Source organism: Thalia democratica, chromosome 4 (genome assembly GCF_965202585.1).
Source record: "Thalia democratica chromosome 4, ktThaDemo2.hap1.1, whole genome shotgun sequence".
In the NCBI taxonomy this organism is placed as follows: Eukaryota; Metazoa; Chordata; class Thaliacea; order Salpida; family Salpidae; genus Thalia; species Thalia democratica.
The window spans coordinates 47,150,924-47,173,798 of NC_139168.1; positions in this window are offsets into that span (position 1 = coordinate 47,150,924).

Below are 22,875 nucleotides of genomic sequence, written 5' to 3' on the forward strand. Positions count from 1 at the left end.
AATATTTAAATAACTTGACTCTAAATGTTGTAATAGCTTAAAATAAATAGTTTTTTAGTAGCATACATTTTTCTAGAGACTTGAAAGTATTTTCAATTTTGAGGCAATTAAAGCTTAAAGTTATACTTACAAACACAAGTTTTATGAAATACAAAATTTTAAGATTTTCAGCATTTTTATAGTTTTTTGAATTTTAAACTATGTATTTAAATATAAAAAAGTTCAATTTTTTAGTTAAAGTTCTCGTTCAACAAGTTTAGAAAACTAATACAAGTAATACTTACTTACTTCTTCTATTAAATACTTAACTTGTGTCATCTTAATAAGAAATGTAACTAAAAAAATATAAGATTTTGATTTGAACAGATTTATTTAAACAGCTAGCTTGAATAAAGCAATTACACAAATTAGAATAAAATTATAAAAGTTATTTATTTTAGCAATAAAACTAAAATAAAATTGCTTCTTTTATAACAGCTTATGAAACAAAAACATAACTTGTAAAACTAGATTTATATTAAACTAGATCGTTTGAAATAATATTACTTTATATTTATTATATATTAAGACTATTTTTTAAATAATATATAAAGTATAGTCGAATATTTTTTAAGTACCAAAATATATTAACTTTTGTATTTTTGATAAGAATTTTAGCTTATGTAAGTCCCACAAAAGGCTTTATTCCGGTGCAGTTCGTGACACACGCACAAACTCGTAGATATGATCAAAACTTATACAGCAATGATTCGCAAAACGTTTTGATTTTAGTTAAATATTTTATCATTACGATCTTTATGTTAAATATTATATCCGCCATTTTAAAGCTAAGTGGGTGGGCTTGTCGTCAACTTTATATTGCATTTAATTTCACTTAAAAATAGCGAATAAATTTATTCTATAATAACATAAACTAGCTTTTCCTTCGTTAAATAAGCCAAAGGCTTAAAGATGTAAATATATTTCAAGTTTTAATGATAAACTATAACTTTTTTTTATATTTCTTGGTTTTAGAAATATAAAGTACTAAAAGAAAATCTTATTTATTTTTATAAAAAGTAATTGAATAAAAAAAGTAAAATACTTTAAATTAAAAATTATAAAATTATCAAAATACTACATCACTTAGTATTTTTTTTTTGTATAGCATGTCTGTATAGATATAAATTGTATATATAGTTAAAGAATAAATATTTTAGGTAAAGTTAAACTAGTAACAAAAATTAATGTTATATAAAACTAGTAAAACTTCATAGTGTTTAATGAAAACTAAACGAATTTAGAGTATTATTTGTAAATCTATTAAGTTTTGTTTTCGCTGCAAAACTATAAAATGTATACAAGTTTGAGATATATATATACTAAAAATAAATAAAGATTTAAAATTAAGTTCTGCATTAGTTACTTAAAACACTGTGTTAATTGATAAAAAAATAGTATGTTTATAAATGATACATGTATTGTGTTAAGTCAAAAATTTAGTTAAAGTGTGACTTATGTTTTTTATACCGTTTAAGAATCACACGTTTTTGTTTAACACAGAGAGAAATAGTTTTTTTCTGTTTTTAAATGAAGCTCTAAATAGTAAAATATGGTATTAAGTTAGTATCTATCTTTTAAAAATTACTTAATCAAAAGCTTGAAAAAAATTATAGGAGACCAAAAAGTTTTAAAGTTTACGAAGAAATTTTTGGTGTTTACATTTATTTTTATTTAATATAGACATATCAGTTTGTAAAAAAAAAAAATTTTTTAGGATCTAACAAACAATACCAATCAGAATGAGATTTAATTTAATAGTATTATTAAACAGATAACTTATCTACTTGTTATTAAAATGAATACAAAAAGATTAACTACGAGAAATTGAATTAATTTTGTTAATTAAAATTTCTAACTTAGTTGTTTTTGATATTTTAATCAAAAGCATTACTATACATGTTTTTTGCAGAAGAGTTGTAAATAATCTTCTTAAGTCTAAATTATTAACAGTCATTTCAAACATTAACTTTTGGTTTTAAAAAATAAATAAAAATTTTATACTTAGATATGAAGTCAAAATATACTATAAATTAAAAGTATGTCTGTATGATTAAATATAATAGTAAATATTAAGTTGAATATGTCTGTATACATAATTAAATACTCTATAATAAGTTTAGCTTACTTTAGATTAAAGTTATTACTATTAGCATTTATTATTGAAGAATAAATTTAAACTATTTTTATTAGGTTTTAAATATTGTTTTTTTGTTGTGTAAATTTTTAATAATATTTTATTAAAATCTTAAATGTTAAAAGTACACAATTTATTATTTAGTACACACTTAAAACAAAAACAGTGTTTTTTGCTCTATTTATAAAGTATCAACCATTTTCAAACTAAGTTGAAATAATATAACATAAAAACATTATATATATTCAATTGGTACTGATTAAATTTATGTTTTGAAAGTTTAGAAAAAAAAACATAGTTTACAAACCTAAAACTTCATACGCAGTTTTTTTTACAGTTACATTTTGTGCACAGTTAAAAAAACAAGTTTTTCTTAGACTAAATGACAGTTTTACTTATACATTAGTGCATTTATTCAAGTTTTTAAAATATTAAAACGACTTCTTTTTTTAAAAAGAAAGTGTGTAAGGTGCAAAATTAAACGCGTTTGTAACTTTATTAAAAAGTATTTTTAATAATTTTATCATGTTAAAAACGTTAAACAAACTACTTATTAGGTTAATCAAGTAATTTGGCGAGTTTAAGTTTAAACTTAGAAACAAATTTTAAAACAACAAACTTTTCAATATTTATAAAACCTAAAATTAAATTAAATTTTATTAAAACTGAAAACTTCTATACTTTATTCTAAATTATTTATAGGTTAACCAAGTAGTTTGATGGGTTTATAAGATTTTATACTTTAGTTAGTTAATAACTTCTATGATAAAAACTCTTGTATAAGCGACATAAAAAAGACTTTAAGTTGAATAAACAAAGTTAATAAATTAATTTTTTGGTACTATAAATATAAAATTCTGTTTTTTCCAAAAAACATTATTTAATCTTTATAACACTTTTTTTTTTGTTATTTTAAAATATATAACACTTATCAATATTTTATCTTAAGCGGTTTAAACTATAATTATTTTGTATTAGTATTTTTACAATAAGAAATGGTTATACGTATTTTTATTTGGCAATCTAAACATTAAAGTTTTAATAATTTATAAAACTAAACAATCTAAGATATAAGCTGGTTTATAGGTGGTCTAAAAGAATTGCGATATGGTTTTAAGCGTATAATTCTTCAATACGTTTAAATTACAAGGTTGCTCAATAGTCTATCTTAAATACTGTAGAATAACTAAGTAATTTTATTTTGACATTAATTTTCAACATGAAGTACCAATAATACTTTTATCGGTACTAATTAATCATATTTTTTGAAAATAAATTTAAATTAGTATAAATTAGTTTCTAAGTTTAATTTAAAGACATAAAAAAATTAAACATATATTCTATTGATATGCTTAAACATTAACTTAAAGATTATTAAGATAGAAAATTATAAATAACTTATTAGATAAACTAAAAAATTTTTTATAGTTAAAGCTGTAGTACTTTTTTTATAAATAAAGTGTTAAAGACTTTTATTTTACCTTTTATTTAATTGTTTTATAACTTTTTCATATTATAAATTCATAAGTAAGGTATAAAAATGCAGTGGTTTGTTTGAACAGTTTCTCTAAAAAAATGGTGTATTCATTGAAAATATTACAAACTTAATTTTGAAATAGTAAGTATAAAAACAAGTTTTACCTACTTTATTAAATAAACAGCTTACTTTTATAGATTTTTTTTTTCATTAGAAGTTCAAAACTTTATGAAAACTTTGTTTAAAAGTATTATTAAATGTTTGTTCATAAAATAAAGCGATCGCTTAGTACAACAAAGTTTCAACTTTTTTTTTTTCCTATATTTTTAATTAACTCTTAGTTTTAGGTAAATAAAACTCTGCTATGAGTTAAAAAGTTTGTTTTAATGACTGTTTTATTATTTATCTGTCATAAAAAAGAAACAGTTTTCATAAATAACAAATATTTCTGCTTTTAACAAAATTCTGATTTTTTATAAAACTTAATCATAACACGTAAATAAACATTAAGCAAAAAAAAACTAACTAAAAGTAGTAAAAAAATGTTTCTAAAATTTAAAATAAAATAAAAAGAGTTTTTTAAATAAATAAAACTTTTAAATATATCGATTATATACAAAATAAAATCTTCTAGCGTTTCAAACAACGTTAATTATAAAAATTTTACGCTAAACTTCAATAAATAAGATAATTATTTAAAGCATAATTTAAAACCTTTTTGTGCAACTAGTTCTCGTATTCATCTTTAAATCAAATGATCGTTTAGACTTTTTATATTTGCAACATAGATTGAAAAAAACGACTGAAAATAATAATAAAGTTCTGTTTATTTTGTTTGGAAAATGTTTTTGTTTCTTAAAACAAATTAAATGTTTTAACCTTTTAAAAACACTAAAATTAAAAAAAAAAAAGATATTGAAAAAAAAAAATAAAATTATATAAATAATAGTTAAACAACTTTTTTTAAAATATTTAATATAACGTAGATTTTTTTTAAGCAGTCATTTGTCATTACTACTATTTAGAGATTACGTAGCGAGTGAACGCCATATTCTAATCAGACCAATGCTGCATATCGCTTTATAAATATTTTAACAAATTTTAGGTTTTAACAACACGATAGCTCATAACAGGATTCAATTAGTTTGACAGCTAGCTCAAAAGTAAGCATATCAAAATGACTTGATAAATGAACCTGTGAAGCTGTTGTTTGCAGTCAACATTTCCACGATTACTTGTATTTTACTATTAAAACAACACCTTTACTTAGCAGTTTATTTAATAGCTGTCATGTTTTAAGGCGTTAGGACTTAGTGTTATACAAAAAACAATGCAGTTTAAATTGATGTTTTCAGGATTTGTTTAGGAGATATTCCAATATTATTTAAAAATAAAATCTCAAAGTATGAAAAAAGGCTTGTTATAAACGATTTGTTATCACCCTAATTAATAATATGTAAACTCTTTATCTAACTCTAACATTACTTTGTATCACTTTTAAACTTGATACTAAAAATATATATTTTTGTAATACTTTCCCTACTAATTCAAACATTTTCAAACTTTCCCATATAGTTTATAAAAAAAAAAAATTTTTATTAAAGTGTTAGTTGCTAAAAGTTTGTAAGTTTTAAAACTGTTATACATTTTTTAGCATTTTTATAAAACTCTAATAGAAATAAATTATAAAAATGTACAAAAGCATGTAAGGTGGTGATAAAATTAAAAAAAAAAACTTGTTTTTAGTTACTTTATGATTTTTGATAAACAACTGAAAAAAACTATTAGATATACAGTTTTGAACATTTAAACAATACAAAATCCATAACTAAAAGGTATATACTTTATATAAATATTATTTATATCCTAGTTTGTTTCAAAATAAATGATTTGAAAATTTTCTGATCTCTTGTATAGCTGCATTTTATATAAGACTCACGAAAAGTTGTGAAAACGCAATTATTTTCTCATTTTGTTCCATCTTCAATGCTAAACTTACTAATCACTAAGATTGATCTCAAAAACTGATATCAGGGTAGAGCTGAACGAAGACAGATCTATGAATAAAAAGCAGCGGATGATTGATTGCTATCAGTTTGGCCTAACCGCCGAAGCGATGAATTAGTAACCTCGAATGTTGTTAGTGATAGGCAAGCAAGACTTTTTACCTACCTCAAAGCTTGTAGATCTTTTAATACTGTAAACGATCTGCTTGAACACAAATAAAATTTTTAAGATCGAAAATTTTATAATTTTTTTATTAATCTTTACCCGTTTCTTACAACTAAATTATTTTTAATTCAATTTAATAAGTGTAGCTAGTAAGCTATATAGGTCCAAAATCTATAAGGTATGTATGTCATGTTAGTAGAAATTAAATTTCAAATTTTCTCTAAACTATGTTTTATTGATTTTTTATGTTTAGTTGTTTTTTTGATGTTTTAACATTTTTAAACACCATTAAAGAATAAGTATAATTTACGTCAAAAATTTTCTAAAAAGTTCAGATTGCTGTTACTATTAGAATTCCTAAAAAACTGAATGCATTTATTTTAATATTTTCACTATTTATATTTTGACTAAATAGTCAAAGTTAATACCATTCAATTTATTTTTGTAAAATAAATTGCTTTTAAATCTTTATTAGGGCTAATTGGTAAATGTTGCTAACAAACTAGCTATTTCAGCAAACTAGATATATTTCGAGCTCTTCTCATCAGTTGAACAGAAAGCTAACGTGAAATTTTTTTTAAAACTTTTATAATAACAAAGTAATCATGAAGTATCAAAAAAGTAACAAAGCGACAAAAGCAACTAGCTAATTGATAAAAACTAATTAAATATACTTAAAAATAGTTGGCCTATAATTAAAAAGACACGTTTACTTAATGTATATAACAAAACTTAAAAAATAAAACGAATAAAGAAAATAAAAACCACTATATTTAAAATATTTTTGGTTGAATAAAACAGATTGTATTAATAAATTACAAGTAGCTTCTACTTTAATTAAATATCTTATTTCAATTTTTGACTATTTAAATTTTTTTTTAATTATAATTTTTGCACTTGTCTGGTTATATAATATATTTTCTGCAATAGACGAAACATTTAAAATTTCCGGTATAATTTCTTTATCTTCTGAATTACTAAAATTCTTTATGCTTTTTAGGATATGTTCTTTTATCCTTTTTCTGAGTTTTCAACTCGTTGTCAACTAGATATCGCTTAATTTAAAAAACAGGCTAAATTAGTTAGTTATTATATATTTTTTAAGTTGGCTATTAGATCTTTACTACCTGGTATTATTAATGATTTGGACGTGAAAAAAGCTACTGAATTCTCTGCATTATAAGTAATTCTGATCAAATGCTTTACTTCTTTATCTAAAATTTCAAGTATTTTATTTATCAACGGGAGTCTTAATGTCACTACCCATTAATCAGATCCTATTGACTTTCTTTTATATAAATTCTTCAAATATAATTTAACTATAACTAAAATCAAATAGTACTTTTATTGCATCGTTTGACGTCAAAAGTCTTTTTATCAATAATCTCTAAAAGATGTTATTGATATTTGTATCAATACATTTACAAATTTCTATTTTCAAAGAAAAATAAACGTAGGTTAGGTACGGCTACCGTGGGGCGTTTATTAGTAAGGCGTCGAAAAAGTAAATTAGTAATTAACTAATAATGCTGCGATGTCTAATAAATAGGCGCGATTATTTTTTTTTCTAATATCAACCAAGAGAGCGATAAAAATGAATTATCGAAATCTAGTTTAGATGTACGAGTTACGTAGTCATTTCTGCAAGAATTTGAAAAATATATAGCATTAATTAAATTATATATTTGTATTTACTAATACTGTTGATTTGAAGGTTAATATTATACACAACACGTAACTAAAGCTCAGTTTAACTCATGTGAAGGTTGCTTAGATAACTTTAAAGATTTTTCACCAATATAAGTGAAGCAGAAGTAAACTGAGCAATCTGCTACGATCTTGGAGTTTAACGCTTAAAATTTTTGTGGCAAATTATGTAAATAGCAGCAAAAAATTACCTCCCAAGCTTTTATTTTTATTGAACAACTGTCAATAAATCATTTTATTTTTATCGGTTTTTTTATAACTTAACGAACGTCGTTGTTTATCTTGTTTTACAAATTAGTTTTATACTGCAATACTTCATCAAAGTTATATATTGCTTTAACAGTTAATTCATGATAATCCTATTTTTTAAGATATGAACAATAAAGAAGAAAAATTCAATTGGTTTTTTAGGGAAGAAGCAAATAAAAAATTAAGATAATACAAATTTCTTTCTCATTAGAAGATATAGGAAATCTGTAATGTTTTTTATATCAATTTTGATTTACATGTGTGCAAGTCTATTTGCTTACTTAAATGATTGATTAAACGAATTGAATCAAAATGGACCTACAAAAATAAAGTAACAAAAGTTTAACCACCAAAAAATTAATGATTTCTAAATAAGTAAGGGCAAGCACCGCAGTTTTTAATTAAACAAAATTAGTTTTTTTTTTAGTTTTAAAGTTCATGTTTTAATTTTTTTTATTGTGTAATATTAATTTATCAGAAACAAACTAGGTTTTATAGATATTTTTTATTTAAAGTCAAACAATTAGTTGTGGTTTTAACTTACTTAAGATTTTTTAATTTAATTATTATCGGGTACTAGTAATTATTTTTTAATAACAAGATAAAGTCGAGTTTCACATAGGATACATACTTATGTTTGTATAATAAGTTAATATGTCCATCCTGTTTGAGTACACTTGTAACAGATTACTAAATTAATTGTAAGTATACTGCTTTGTTTTGTATTAAAAAAGCGAAAACTAGTAACTTAAAAAATAAAAACTAAGAACTAAGGTTTATTAAATTTCGAAGCTTTTAAATCAGTTTATTAATAATGACAGTTTATTATGACAAATCTTGTATACTCTGAAAATATTGCGATCATTTAAGTATGACTTTGAAAAGCTACTAGAGAATCACAAGTCATTATTGAAAGGTAAAATAAGAAATATACATAGACAGAACCATGTACTTATAGCCTAGAAACACTGAAGAAAAATGAACAAAACACTTGAGTCTTTACTATCTCAGAATGCAAAAAACACCATTAAAATTAATTTGCAGTATCTTCAGTATCTTGAAAGCATAAAAAACTGAAAGAATAGCTAGTTATGGCTCTTTAGATAAAACAAGTATCAACAGAATGAAGAAAAACAAGCAAAAGAATGGCAAGACGATCTCAAACCTTATTGCTTATCAGTGATGACAAATTAAGAAACTTTTGACATACCCCTTAGTGATTCTTGCAATTCAGATCTGGATGTGCCATTATTAGCTTATCAACAAAAAAATTCGTGCAAGTTTTTTGTCAAAATAGGTGTATCACTATTTTACCTGCTGACTAAAGACGACAGGTCAATAAAAGCTTTTAAAAAAGCATTATCTTCCCGGCTTAATTATGAACAGTTATTGGTGGTGGATAAGTTGTGTGCAAGCTCTTCGTTTAATACCATCAATCGCCATCTGTAGTATCTTGTTGAAAAACTAGTTCCTCTGAGATTGTTTGAAAATGATACTACTACATAAGTAAAAAATATTATTTCTAATGCTTTTAATCATCAATTTAGACAGGATCAGATCACAAAGTTTTGAAATAAGAATGAGTTACCTTAACTGCTTGTTTTTGCTACTGAAGAATAGAAGAGAGAACTAGCAGAAATTTGTTAAAGTAATTCAATGTTTTTTTTTTAATTTTAGGCTGCAGTCATTCTTTTTTTATGAAACTTCCAAAACAATAGTTAACGGGACACGCTTAGCTCAAACTCGCGCACAATTCCAAACCGAATAAATTCCCACCCGATCAACTCTCGCCCTAATCAATTCCTACCCAATTAATTTTGCACATCACTTTTACACTTTTGCACGAAAAGTCATTTTTACACAGTGTCAAACTGCATACTTGTCACTTTTCCAGGAATCATCACTTTTTTATGACTACACTTTTTCCAAAAGCGCTATATTTGAATGACGTCGTTTTTTTACAGGTGCTTTTATGTGCAAGTCGTCATTTTTTACAAGTATCAGTTTTGTACGGTTTACTTTTATGAAATTAAGATAAAACTAAGTTGACGAAGTTTATCAAAACTAAAATAATGTTTAATTAAATCTAACCTTTCTAAAATTATTTTGTATTAATGCAAAACAATACTTAAATAGAAATTTTTGAAATAAAATCAAAATAAAACTAAAGTTAACTAAAAGCTAATAGAAAATTACTTTAAGAAGAAAAAGATAAATAAATATACAAATATATTGAACCTTAACAGATAAAAAAACGCACTATTTAAGAAACAAATTATTTAACTTTATTTTATTTTTTAATATACAAGTTATTATAAAACTATTTATACTGTTTTTTTCAGACTAACTTATTTCCAATTTGATATTCATTACATTTATACTACCAGGCCCGAATATCTACACTGAGTTGTACGCTATTAAAGCAACATATTTTTTGAAAGAGAGTCTGATTACATTAAAACTTTTCAAGACGATTTAACTGCAGACATAAAAGTATTACAACTTTTTCTTTTCATTCAAAATAAAACTACAAAGTTTATTTATATATATATATAAGTTTATTATAGTTTATACCATACTTTAAACTTAAAATTATTATCAACTTTTATGATTACAACTTGTTAGAATTCTAAAAATAATAGTATAATTTTTTTTATACATTTTAATTCTATCATCAATCTTTTTCTTGTACTAAATATGAATAATTTCAAAGTTACACCGACTAACTTGTTAAAGAAAAAACTAAAAGGCACACTAGAACACAAATCAGTACATACATTTCACTCAAATTTTATAATTTTTTTGTCAAAACAATGTTTCAATCGTTTGAAATAAATCAAACAAGATCCTCAATTAAATAATAAAATCTTGTTCAAACAGATTCATATTTGAATAAGATTTATTTTATTCAACTGAGGGTCTCGTTGAATTTATTTCAAACGATTAAAACATTGTCATGACAATGAAATTTTAGAATTTGAATTGATTATTGTCCTTATCATTAAATTGGGAACTTTTATTGTGATCGTTAAAGTAAAAAGTAAGCATAAATTTTACAACATATAACTTCTACATTGTAAGGAAGATTGAGCTTGTAAAATATAAACTTATTATAATAAAATGTATAAATTTGTTGACCACGAATCTTGCTAGAAATTGTGTAAAAAAACAATAATTCATTTAGATTATATTGCTTATAACTGAACTTACAAATGATATGGGGCAAACAGTTATAACTTAAATAAAACTTGTTTATATATCTGGATTTTGCACTGAGTGTCTTTGTATATTGTTTTAAGATAAAGTCGACTTCAAATGTTTCCATTGATAAAATGAAACGTTAAAACACTTTTTATGATATTAATCTATCTACACTTTACTTTTATGTTAAAAATTTAACTAAACGATGAGTTTCAAATAAAGGCTAAATAAGTTATAAAACTACATTAACATACGAGTTTAAGAAAAAAATAAGCTGTAGTTGTATTTTAAACATTTTGAAAATTAAGGGTTATAGACTAATAAACTGTCAAATTTGGTATTATAAACTAAAACTATCAATTTTTTTTTTAATCAAATTTTAAAATTGTTTATGAGTAAAGATTTTAGTTAAAAAATATTTTTAAGCATTCTTAATTTTTGTACAGTTAAACTTAAAAGAATATAATTTAACATTATTGTCCGAAACCTGATTTGTATATTTATGCATTTTTGTATTTTATTTTGTATTTTTGTTTTTAAAGTACGTCAAAGTCATCTTTAAACTGATTTTTGATGAAAAAATTAACAAAATCATTTAGTAAATACTTTAAGATTTTTTTCGTACTTTTAACTTAAAAATAAAATTCAATTAGCAATAAACAATTTTTCAAGTCAAATTTTAGGTTAAGTTTGTTTTAATTTAAATAGTTTTTTACTAAATATATTAACATTTTGTACAATTTGAATTAAAATATAGTTTTATATTTGTTTGACTTTTATTTAGATTGGTAAAATTTGAATTCAACTTGATTAAATTTTCTTTGAATAAAGTTTTATTTTAGATTCACAAAATTAAACTGTACGAAAGTGACGACTTCTTCAAAAGTGGATATTCGTGCAAAAGTGATACTTCGTATAAAAATTAAATCCGTACAAAAATGCCGTGCAATAGTGAAGATCCTTGCAAAAATGAAGATTAACTTGGGTGGGAATTAATCGGGTGAGGATTGTTTGAGAAGGGGAATAGGTTTGGATAGGATTTAATCAGGTGTGAATCGATTTACATCGGATTAACGGAAAGATTACTTGGATGTAAAAGCAATAGTGACATAAGTGTTGCAAACAGTGTTGACAAACAAGGTGTCGAGCTGTGCAGCAGTTATTGAACTCATTCGAGAAACTAAGACATGTTTCAAGAGGGGCACGACTATTCAAATTCGGACAATTCAAATTCTTGAAAAAAAATTCAAACGGCCACAAATTAAAAAGTAATGTATATTTGTCAAAAAAAAAAAACATATGTAGGTCATATTAGTATCTACAAGTCATTTTTTTTTCCTTTCGACAAAAATTAAACATAATTTGAAATATGGTTTAAATAAAGTAAAAAACGTAATTGTTTTTAGTGATTAAAATTTTTTTTTTAATATTTAAGATTTTGAAAAAAAGAAAAAAGTGGTTTTGTAGATAATAGTAAGATCTACATATATATATATTTTTTTTTTCAAGTTCAAATAATTTATTGAGATATAATAGTCTTTTAAATATTTTTCCTATAATTTGAATTGTCGGAATTTGAGTTGTCCGAATTTGAATTGTCATGTTACCGTTTCAAGACAATCTACAAGTAATCGAGGATGATAGGAAGAAAGATCAAAATCTCAAAAATTATAAAATTTTTAGAACTAAATTAATGTTAAAACACATTCAGTAATTTATTTTACTTTGGTTTTTTATAAAAAATCAACAAGTATTTATGATTAATGTGTTTTTTTTAAACTCTAAATAACTGTTTAAAATGTTTTTTATTAGAAATTTAATAACAAGTTTTAAAAGTTTTTGTAAACACAAAACTAAAAGTAAAGTGAAAATATATAAAATAAAACTTTTAAACCCCTCTAAGAGATATAAAACTTTAATAGTAATAAAAGGTCAGGTAAAGTTAGCATTTAGTTAAAAAGAGTTAAAAAACTGAGTAATTCATATGTATTAATAAGTTTGAAATGCTCAGCATTGCCTACCCCTGTCTTGAAAATTAAATTGATATAACAATTCAACTTGTTATGTCTTATTAGCTAAATACCAGGGGCGTTTTTTGACTGATTTCCTGTTTCCTGTAAACCCCTGAAAAAAAAAAGAAAAAAAAAATTTAAAATATCACTAAAAACGTTGTTTATTGACTTTGTTTTGGTTATTTGATAAACTTTGAACAATGAATGTTGAATTTATAACACTGAAAGATTATAAGTTGCAGTAACAAAAATGCTCGTTTTTACCCAGCTAAAATAGATTTTAAACAAAATTTTAATTGTGACGTCGTAATAGATAAAATTTTTAAAGTAGCATTTTTTCCTGGAAAACTTTTTACCAGGGGCGTGTCTAGACTTTTTTCAAAGGGGGTTTGCAGTTTTTTTGTTCTTAATTTACCGCTTAAGTATGTATTTCTTAGGTATGCACTGCCAGTTAAATACGCAATGTTTAACCGAAAAACTCTGTGTTTAAGTTATTTTTTCTGCTTAAAATTAATAAAAAATCATATAAGTAGTAATATAAAATATTATACTATTTATTTGTTATACTCTAATAGATTTAGATAAATTAAAACTAAAAGAACCAAAAAAAAGTTATCAACTTACAAATTTTATATCAAAATTCAAATCCGTTATTTAAAACAAATATATTACATACAGTTTATTTAATTAACGAAAGTAACGAACATTGTATTATGACTAATATAGGTAATTAAAGACCAAAACTTGCAGGTAGTCTTAGTATATTATAATCATTGGTTTAAACTTTGAAAAAAAAAACTTAATAAATCTTTTGTATAATAAGAAACTCAACTAAAAAACCTTAAAAAGTTTTCGAAAATAAAATTGCAAGTCAGTTAAATAAAACAATTGAGAACATTGTTTTTACGAGCATTATCATTAATTTTCATATTGTGTTTGGAACAGAATTTGGAACAGCTGGAATAAAATTTTCTGAGGTAAATTGAAACTTTTGAACTTTAAACAATCTAAAAATAATAGGAAAACAGAGTGTAAATTATTGATAATAAATATTTTTTTTTTAGTTTTTTTTAAATATAAACCTAAGTTCTTTGCTGTTTTTATATACAATGTAAAAAAAATTCTTACGTTATGGAGCTAACATGTGGAATGTAAACTTTTTACTTAAGATACAAAAAATAAAGAACTATTTAAAATTAGTAATAAACTTGTCTTAATATCAGAAAAATATGCTCAATGATATGCAAACAAATTACCTAATTAAATAGTTCCAGTCAAAACAGTCAAGCTAATAGTTATAAGAACGAGAAAAATAAAAATTAATGAAAATTAATATTAACAAACTAAGCCGAGTTCTAAATTTGTTACTACTTAAATATGTATTTTATAAAAATGCACCATTAAGAAACAAAAGTTCTTAAAAAGATTTCAATATTAAAACTTACTTTAACTTGTAAAATAAACTCAATTAAAATATTAGAAATGAAAGCCTTTACATTTTTTAGCTAGACTGAGTTAATTAACAAACACAAAGTAATATTCTGAAGTATATATGTACAAATTTATGTAGAAATATTAACCTAATGCTTCTCAAAATATTTACTATTTATATTTTAACTTTAATTTACGGTTTTTAGAATTAGTAAAATGGTTAATCACTTCATCTTTAAATGATGAAAATTATTGTGTAATTTTTTTATTACAAGAAACAAAAGTTAAACTATTTAACAAGAAAGAACAGTTTTGATTCAAGAGAAACTTAATCAACCACAACATCCTTGAAATTTTGATTCGAAGAAGTTTTCAACTTACTATTCTTTGTTTAAAATAGAATTAAAGACAGCTACACAGGAGGACGAGCAACGACAAGGAAAACAATCGGGTCTAAAGTTTGGACATTATTTAAAAATTCTTGAAAAATGATACCAAACTAACTTCACACTCGTAACAGAAGCTTATTGATAAAGAAATTAAAGCAGAAATAAAGGGCTTTTTTTGCTACAGAAAATTTGAATGCAGAAACTGTAGAGGATGAAGTCTTAAACTGGTGGAACTTAAACTAGACAAAATACCCACATCTAGCCAGTTTTGCAAGGAAATATCTTGCTGCAATATCGTCTTATGTGTATTCTGAACATCATTTTCTGAAGCTAGGAATTTATACGAGCAAAAGCACAATCGATTGCTTCCAAAGACCGGCGACTTTTTTTTATTTCTCCACCACAACTTGAAAAAAACAAGAATAGTCTTTTGTAGAATAACAGAGACATCGTTTTCTATTGTAGTTGATTGTGTATTTTTAAACAGTTACTTAAGTTAATCTCTATGTCTTTTTTATAATTGTAAAAGTGTAATACTAAATGGAATTTTAAAACTTTTTATTACAAGTGTAGTTCCTATTCTTTTTAAGCCTTTACTAAAGTTGGTAAATTGTTTACGTTACTTTTCAATTTATTACGGCTCAATGTTTTTTCAAATACATTTTGTTTAATATGTATTAACACTTCTAAAGTTTGTATTCTAATTTGTTTATGGTAATAATAAAAACTAACTCTTAAGTTAAACGTAAAACGTTTAAACCTTTTTTGTGATTTGTTTTCTGCTTTAAGCATTTATTAAAGTCTATAATTTTATTATTATGCATAATAAAACTACAACTTAATTATTAGTGTTACTTGCATCGACATAATAATATTGAAACTAAGTTTTGTGTATGTAGCTTAATTTTTTTTCCAACAAGACATTCCTTTTTTGTTTGCTTATAATAAGAAAAAATACTTATTTATTAACACGTTAAAGTATTGTTCAGACTTTTTTACGAAATAAATGATAATATAATACGTAATTATTATTTATAAACTACATTACATAACAAGCAGATTAAATCTATCGGGTTCCAATTATTAAAACATTTGGATTCGGAACGGATTCGGCCGAAATCTAATTGAAAATAAAATCGGATTGGAACTCGGCCGAATCCTAATTTGATATTAAGACTCGGATTCGGTCAAAATTTTGAACTCGGTAGATCACTAGTAGAAACGTGAGCCATATTTAATTGCTAGGTAGTTTTTAAAACTATTTCCTACTTTTTTTAGCCTTGTTAACGGCTTATTGCTCGACTTAAAAAAAAATTCAACAACGTAAAATAAAAGAAAATAGAAAAATACTACATAAAAGCGTTGAAAACTTATTATTTTGTTTTTTTTATTTTTTCTTTAAAAATATGATGTACATAGGGCAAAATGAAGTTACATTTTTTATATGAATTTAAAAGTTTTCAAAAATTAAGATTGCAAAAACAATATCTCACGATTAATAGTAGAAACGTATTTTCTTTTTTTCTTGATATCTTTTTTTGAAAGTTTTTATCCACAAGTTTCCAAAAACACAAAAACTTTAGATTATTTAGCGATCATTAAATAAAAATATTTAAAACATCTGCATATAATCTTTAATTTAGATACCCGACTGCCCCTTCCTGAAACAATAATTTATTAATAGTTTTACTTATTGTATAATATACATGTAGTTTAAGTCATGGTGGTTTTATGTATGGCGCTGTAACTTAATTATTGGTCAGAACTTTAAAAGCTTAATAACAAGTTTGATTTTTGTGCTTTGTTTTAATTTTTTTTAATCTGAATTCAATCTAATTTTTAATTGTATCTAACTTTAATTTTGTTATAATATAGATTGAACAATTATAAACATTCAATAAATAAATTATACATTATACCAAGTTCCAGTGGCTTTTATTGCCTTTACTATTGTTAAAACTATTAGTTCAATAATTAGTGTTTTTGTTTTACGTTTTATTCACAATAGATTACATATCATTTTTTCTAAATTAAAGCGCACTGCTATTTTTTCCAAACATAAGGAGTCATTTATCTAACTTAGTAGAATAAATTAATTAGCTAGTTCATATATATTTTGACGTAATTAAAAGATACATTTTTTAAATGAATAGTATCCAACAGGGGTGTAGCTAGCTCAAAAAAGTTACGAATCTGAAAAAATTAAAACATCTGAAATGACGCGTGATAACGTTCTAGCGGGAACACAGCAATTTAAACTACTTCTAATGTTATTGAATTTAATCTGAAAATAGGCAGTTTTGTTAATACATCAAATAAGGAACGATTAAGTATGATTGATTACAGGGCAATTTGTTTTGCTCCACACCCCCTATGACTTTTTATGTGTTTCCAATTGTAACTTGACCATTCATTAAAAATAAGTATAAGAAAATCACAGTTTAACTCAAAAACATTTGTAATGTTTTCAAAATCAAACATTCAATGTAGTCAATAGTAAGAACAAGTTATGCAAATTTTTGTTACATAAAATTGTATGATTTTGATATGATTTTAATTGTATGATTATATTTTCTACAGCTTCCATTAGAATAAATTTTGCAACGCGCTAATTGTTACAATTTGCATGTATTTAACTCGTTTAATTTTTAGGCACTAAAAATGTTAAAGAGTATATATATGTCAAAATTATCTCTCAGGAGTGTATAACTGAGTATAAATGAATACTAAAAGCTAAGAAAGCAGAGTATTTTCAAGCTGAAATAAAAGCAAGTTTTTTTTGCATATAAGTATACGCTTCTGCAGACTTGCAGAAACATACCAAGCTACGTCTCTGGTATCCAGTAAATATTTTAGAATTAGTTCTTTATTCATTTTCATGTAAGTAGTTTATCATATGATTTTTTATCTTATTTTTACTTTAGTTTAGACTTAATAATTATAAATATTATATAGTTTTACAACAGTCTGATTTAACATTAAGTGTTTTATCTATTATTAACCTATAAAAACCTACAGAAATTATTTTCATTTTTAATGGACACATGTATATACCTACTTTAGCTTCTATTTTTTCCTTACAGTATTTATTTTTTTACAGATCTCAGTTGAATTGTGTTGACTCGTTTAACACATAGAAACATATGTTAGTGTAATAAAAGAAGGATACTGTATAATTTGTTATTATTATAAGCTATAACATTAAATTATATAACTTAAAAACTTATAATAAAAACTATTTCTATTGTGAAACCTATTCTATAGGTTTAAATTTATACTGAAGAAAAAACACATGACGTTTACAAAAATTTAGAGGTGAGTTTTTATGAGCTTCTGCTCCTAGTTATACTTAGTTTTACTATATTTAATTTTTTATTCTATTTCAAGTTGTTTTTTTTTAAGTTCTTATTTAGATTTCACTCACGTTATTTCAACTCTTCATAATAAGTAAATTTTAAAGAAATATTTGTCAATTAAAGTATAATAAACAATGAACTTCACCGCACGACTAATTTGTTAAAGTTATAATAAAAGTAGTAATTGATACATTTTGTATGTTATTTAAATTTAAGTAAAAGTTTCAAAGAAGACAAATAGGCGAGATTCAATTACCCTCGGACTTGTTTTCCAAGTAAACATGTCTGTTTAAGTATTGGTGACTTTTTTTGCTCTAGGACTAAGTCTTGGTTTATTAATTTGTTTATTAGTTTATAAAACTTTATTAATGATGTGAAATCAGGAAGATCATTCGACGTAACATCCTTTTTCGGTTTGTTACATGACATAACTGTTTTATTAGCTAGGTTATATCTAAAAGCCATGTTTTTCTACTTAATATAAGAAAAGTATTTAACTTCTCCTAATGTTTGTTTAAATTTCATTATCTTAACAGGCCTATACAAGTTGTAGAACAATTTGTTAAAGTTATAAAAATGAAAATTAAAACTAACCAACTTAAAAACATTAATACGTTAGTCAGCAATGATACAAATTTGACGCCAGACTTACAATGTAGATTTTAGACCGTAATATAAATAATTTTGTATCTGATTATTACAATTGTTAAGGTTTACTTTTTAAAATTTGCTTATGTTAAAATTATTATAATTACGTGAATTGCAATAAGATCCAGCTTAAATATAATTATAACTGCTCCTACAAAAAAGAGTTCAAAATATTGTAAAGTAAACGATTTAGAAAATTGTATATACTTAGCGAAAAACGTTTGTTAAAGTAGATGGAAAAAATAAAAAAAAGATGAAATAATAATAAAAAAAATCAAAACCATGTGTAGTTTAAGAAATACAAAAAATAATTTGTTAAGAACAAACTAAAATCATATTAAGTTAATAATAAAAATAAAATTTATACTAAAAATATTTTTTAAGTAACACATTAGAATCATCATATTTTAATGTAAAAATTAAAAAAATAACTTTATTATTTTAATATCTTTTTTACTTCATTAAGACCAGTTTGTTTTTAGATGAAATCTAGATTAAAAAATAAAAATAAAATAAACAAGTTTTTAATGAACGGGTTAGAAACGATCGGGTTAAAAATGATCGGGTTAAAAGTGATCGGATTAGGAATGACCGGGTTAGAAATGACCGAGTTAGAAGTGATCGGGTTAAAAACGATCGGTTTAGAAATGATTGGGTTAGAAGTTATCGGATAAGATATGATCAAGTTAGAAATGATCGTGTTAGAAGTTATCGGGTTAGAAATGATCGTGTTAAAACGGGTTATAAATGATTGGGTTAGAAATGATCGGGTTAGAAATGATAGTGGGTTAAAAATGATCGGCTTCCCTTTTTTTTTATCTATTATCAAAACTGCACTATATAGTTCAAATATAACTTTAAAAACGAAATTAAAAAGGAAATATAAATTTATTTACTTAACAAGTAGATTTACTTTGTTGATTAAGCTAGTGCTAGCTAGGGTGTCCAAAACAAATGAAAAATATTTTAAAATTATATCAATTGAAAACGTTATATGGGATATTAATTTAGCTAAACTAAATTGTTTTTATACAAAGCAATGTTTTGCAATATTGAAAATGACTGTTAAACGCTTAAAAAAAAATATTTCAAAAGTTGTCTTATACTATAAAAATCGGGTAGCTGTCTAATTTGCACGAGGGGACAAAGTTGCACGATGATCCTTTGGCACGAAGAATAATTTTCACGGGGGTCCAAAATTGCACGAAGGGTCACTTTTGCACTAAGACACTTTTGCACTAGCAGACAATTTTGCACGGCTTATTTTTTTTTTTTTGTATTAGTTTTATTTATTTATTTTTTTACTATCACTGTTTCCCCTAAGCTTTACCCTCGATCGGTAAGTTATTATTATTTTTTATTTATTTATTTTAGACCATAATAGAATTTTGTGATTTTCTTAAGATGTAACTTTTTTGCACTAATTTAAACAAACAGTAAAGTTTTACAAAAACTAGTGGTAAAAAACTAATCAAATAATTTTATCAAAAACTACTATTTAATTCTGGCTTGTTGTGTAGATTAAATTTACAAAAAGGTCTAATAATAAATTAAATGCAAGCAAAGATCAATAAAAATAACTATACTTTTTTTAAGGTAAATTTAATAAATTGTTTGCTTGGTAAACTGTTTTCAAATAAAAATAAATGTTTGGTTCAAAAGTGCTACGACTAAAATTACATAAAAATTAATCTTGATTATGCAAATTATTGTCTTATACTTTTAATTTTAGAAATTATCAGTCTAAAAATAACAACCTTTTTTTAAGATTATAGAATTTCTGTCCTTTTCTTTAGGTGTTTTTTCATAATTAAATACTTAAAAGTATCAATGATTTATAATAATTAAACAGAAACAGCTTGGTTGTTGTTTATGTTATAGCAAAAGTACACACTCTACTTTTAGTCAACAACACTTAATTAGTCAAATGAAGCCATTCTAATTCACAAAATAAATTTTATAAACTACCCATTTTCAAGTTTTACTTAAATTTTTTTTTGATTTAAATAAAAATTGCATTAAAACTACAGTCCAAATTCTGTAATTTTCAATTTATTCTGAATCAACTTAAAATGCTTAACTACCAAAGTGTGGCAACTTTTCTTCATTTTAAAATTTTAATCACCAAGTGTGATTGAAAAGTTTTTTTTTTTGTTAAAACTTTTTTACTTAATTTTTAGGCTATTGTAACAAAATAATAAGCATAGATGTTATTTTTAAAAATACATTAGATAAGTTGTAAGTATCACATGACTTACTTTGAATTTATTTTACTATTTAGCTATCACTAATAGCCTAAAAAAGAATTTTTTAGAAATATAAAAAAGTGATGAAGTATAACTTAATACTATTTAGTGTTTTAAAATTTTTTGAGATATTAAATCTATTACCATTTGATACTTCTTACAATTTTACTAACAATTGTATATATTTAAAACAACATATAAAATATTTTAAGAGGCCCAGCCACAACTTTTTGAACATTGTAATAGCATTTAATCTAGTACCAGTACAAATCTGACTGACTCACTTCTCAATATAAACAACTGAAACTTTGCAAATATGTAATTAAGGGGTATATGTTTAAACCGCTTTAATTTTTGCATCTACCTTAAATATTTTTGAAGTTATGACCGCCTGAACTTTACCTTAAATAAACACAGTCGGTTGACTTTTAAAAAGACGACTTAGTACCGCTGGACCTCTAACTCATTTATTTGTCAATAAAAACAAGTTAAACTTTGCCAATATGTTCTCTTATGTTTTTACTTGGTTAAAATTAATTATCTCATTTCTAACATGTTCGGTTTTGAAAATATGATTTGACCAAATAAATCAGCAAAATTGTTGTAAAGTTCATATAAAAACACGTTCATTTTATTAAAAACAAAACAACTTAGTAACAGTACAAATCTGTCGGACTCATTTCTCAATATAAACAACTGAATCTTACTAAATATGTAATAAAGGGGTATATCTTTAAACCGCTTTAATTTTTTGCATCTACCTTAAATATTGTTGAAGTTGTGACCGCCTGAAATTTACCTTAAATAAACACAGTCGGTTGACTTTTAAAAAGACAACTTAGTACTGCTGGACCTCTAACTCATTTATTTGTCAATAAAAACAAATTAAACTTTGCCAATATGTTCTCTTATGTTTTTACTTGGTTAAAATTAATTATCCCATTTCGGTTTTGAAAATATTATCATATAGTATATTACCATACGAAAAATCATGTTAATACATGTTGATAACAACGTTTATTTTTAATTCAGTTAATGGTATATAATTTATTTTTATAAGAAGAAAAATATTTTTAGGAACATTATAAAAAGTTGCTTTTTGTCAAAAAGTATTATTAAAAATTATTTATTTTTAAGTGTTTATTATGATTTTCATTTAAAAAACGAACAAAACATGTTTAAAAGCTTTTTAACAACACGCTTAGTTGATTTATAACTCCTGAAATTTTCGAGTTATATTACAATTAACTTTAGAACAACAAAAGAACAGTATATCTAAGAAAAATATAAAATATTGCATTTTTTCAAATAGCTTAATTAAAAATGGCTTATTAAAAAGAAATTATTACAATTTTTAAACTTATTAAATCAGTAAAAAAAAGTTTAAAGACCATCCAAAAACTTGCTTACTTGATCTATAACTCCTTAAAATTTTGGATCTACATTAAAATTGACTTTAGAACAGCAAAAGAACAGTACCTCAAAAAAATATATATTAAATATTGCAATTTTTCAAAGAATATAAATAAAAATGGCTTATTTAAAAGAAACTATTATGATTTTTCACTTAATAAATGAGTAAAAAAGGTTTAAAACCATTTTAAAACACGCTTAATTGATTTTTAACTCTTTGAGTTTTTTCTGAGCTTTGTTACAATTACCTTTAGAACATCAAAAGAACAGTGTTTTAAGAACAATTTAAAAAGTTGCATTATGTCAAAGTAAATTATCAAACAATGCTTATTTTAGAGTAATTTTTATGTTTTTTTTTACTTAAAAAATGAGTAAACAAGCTGTACAAACTGTTGAAA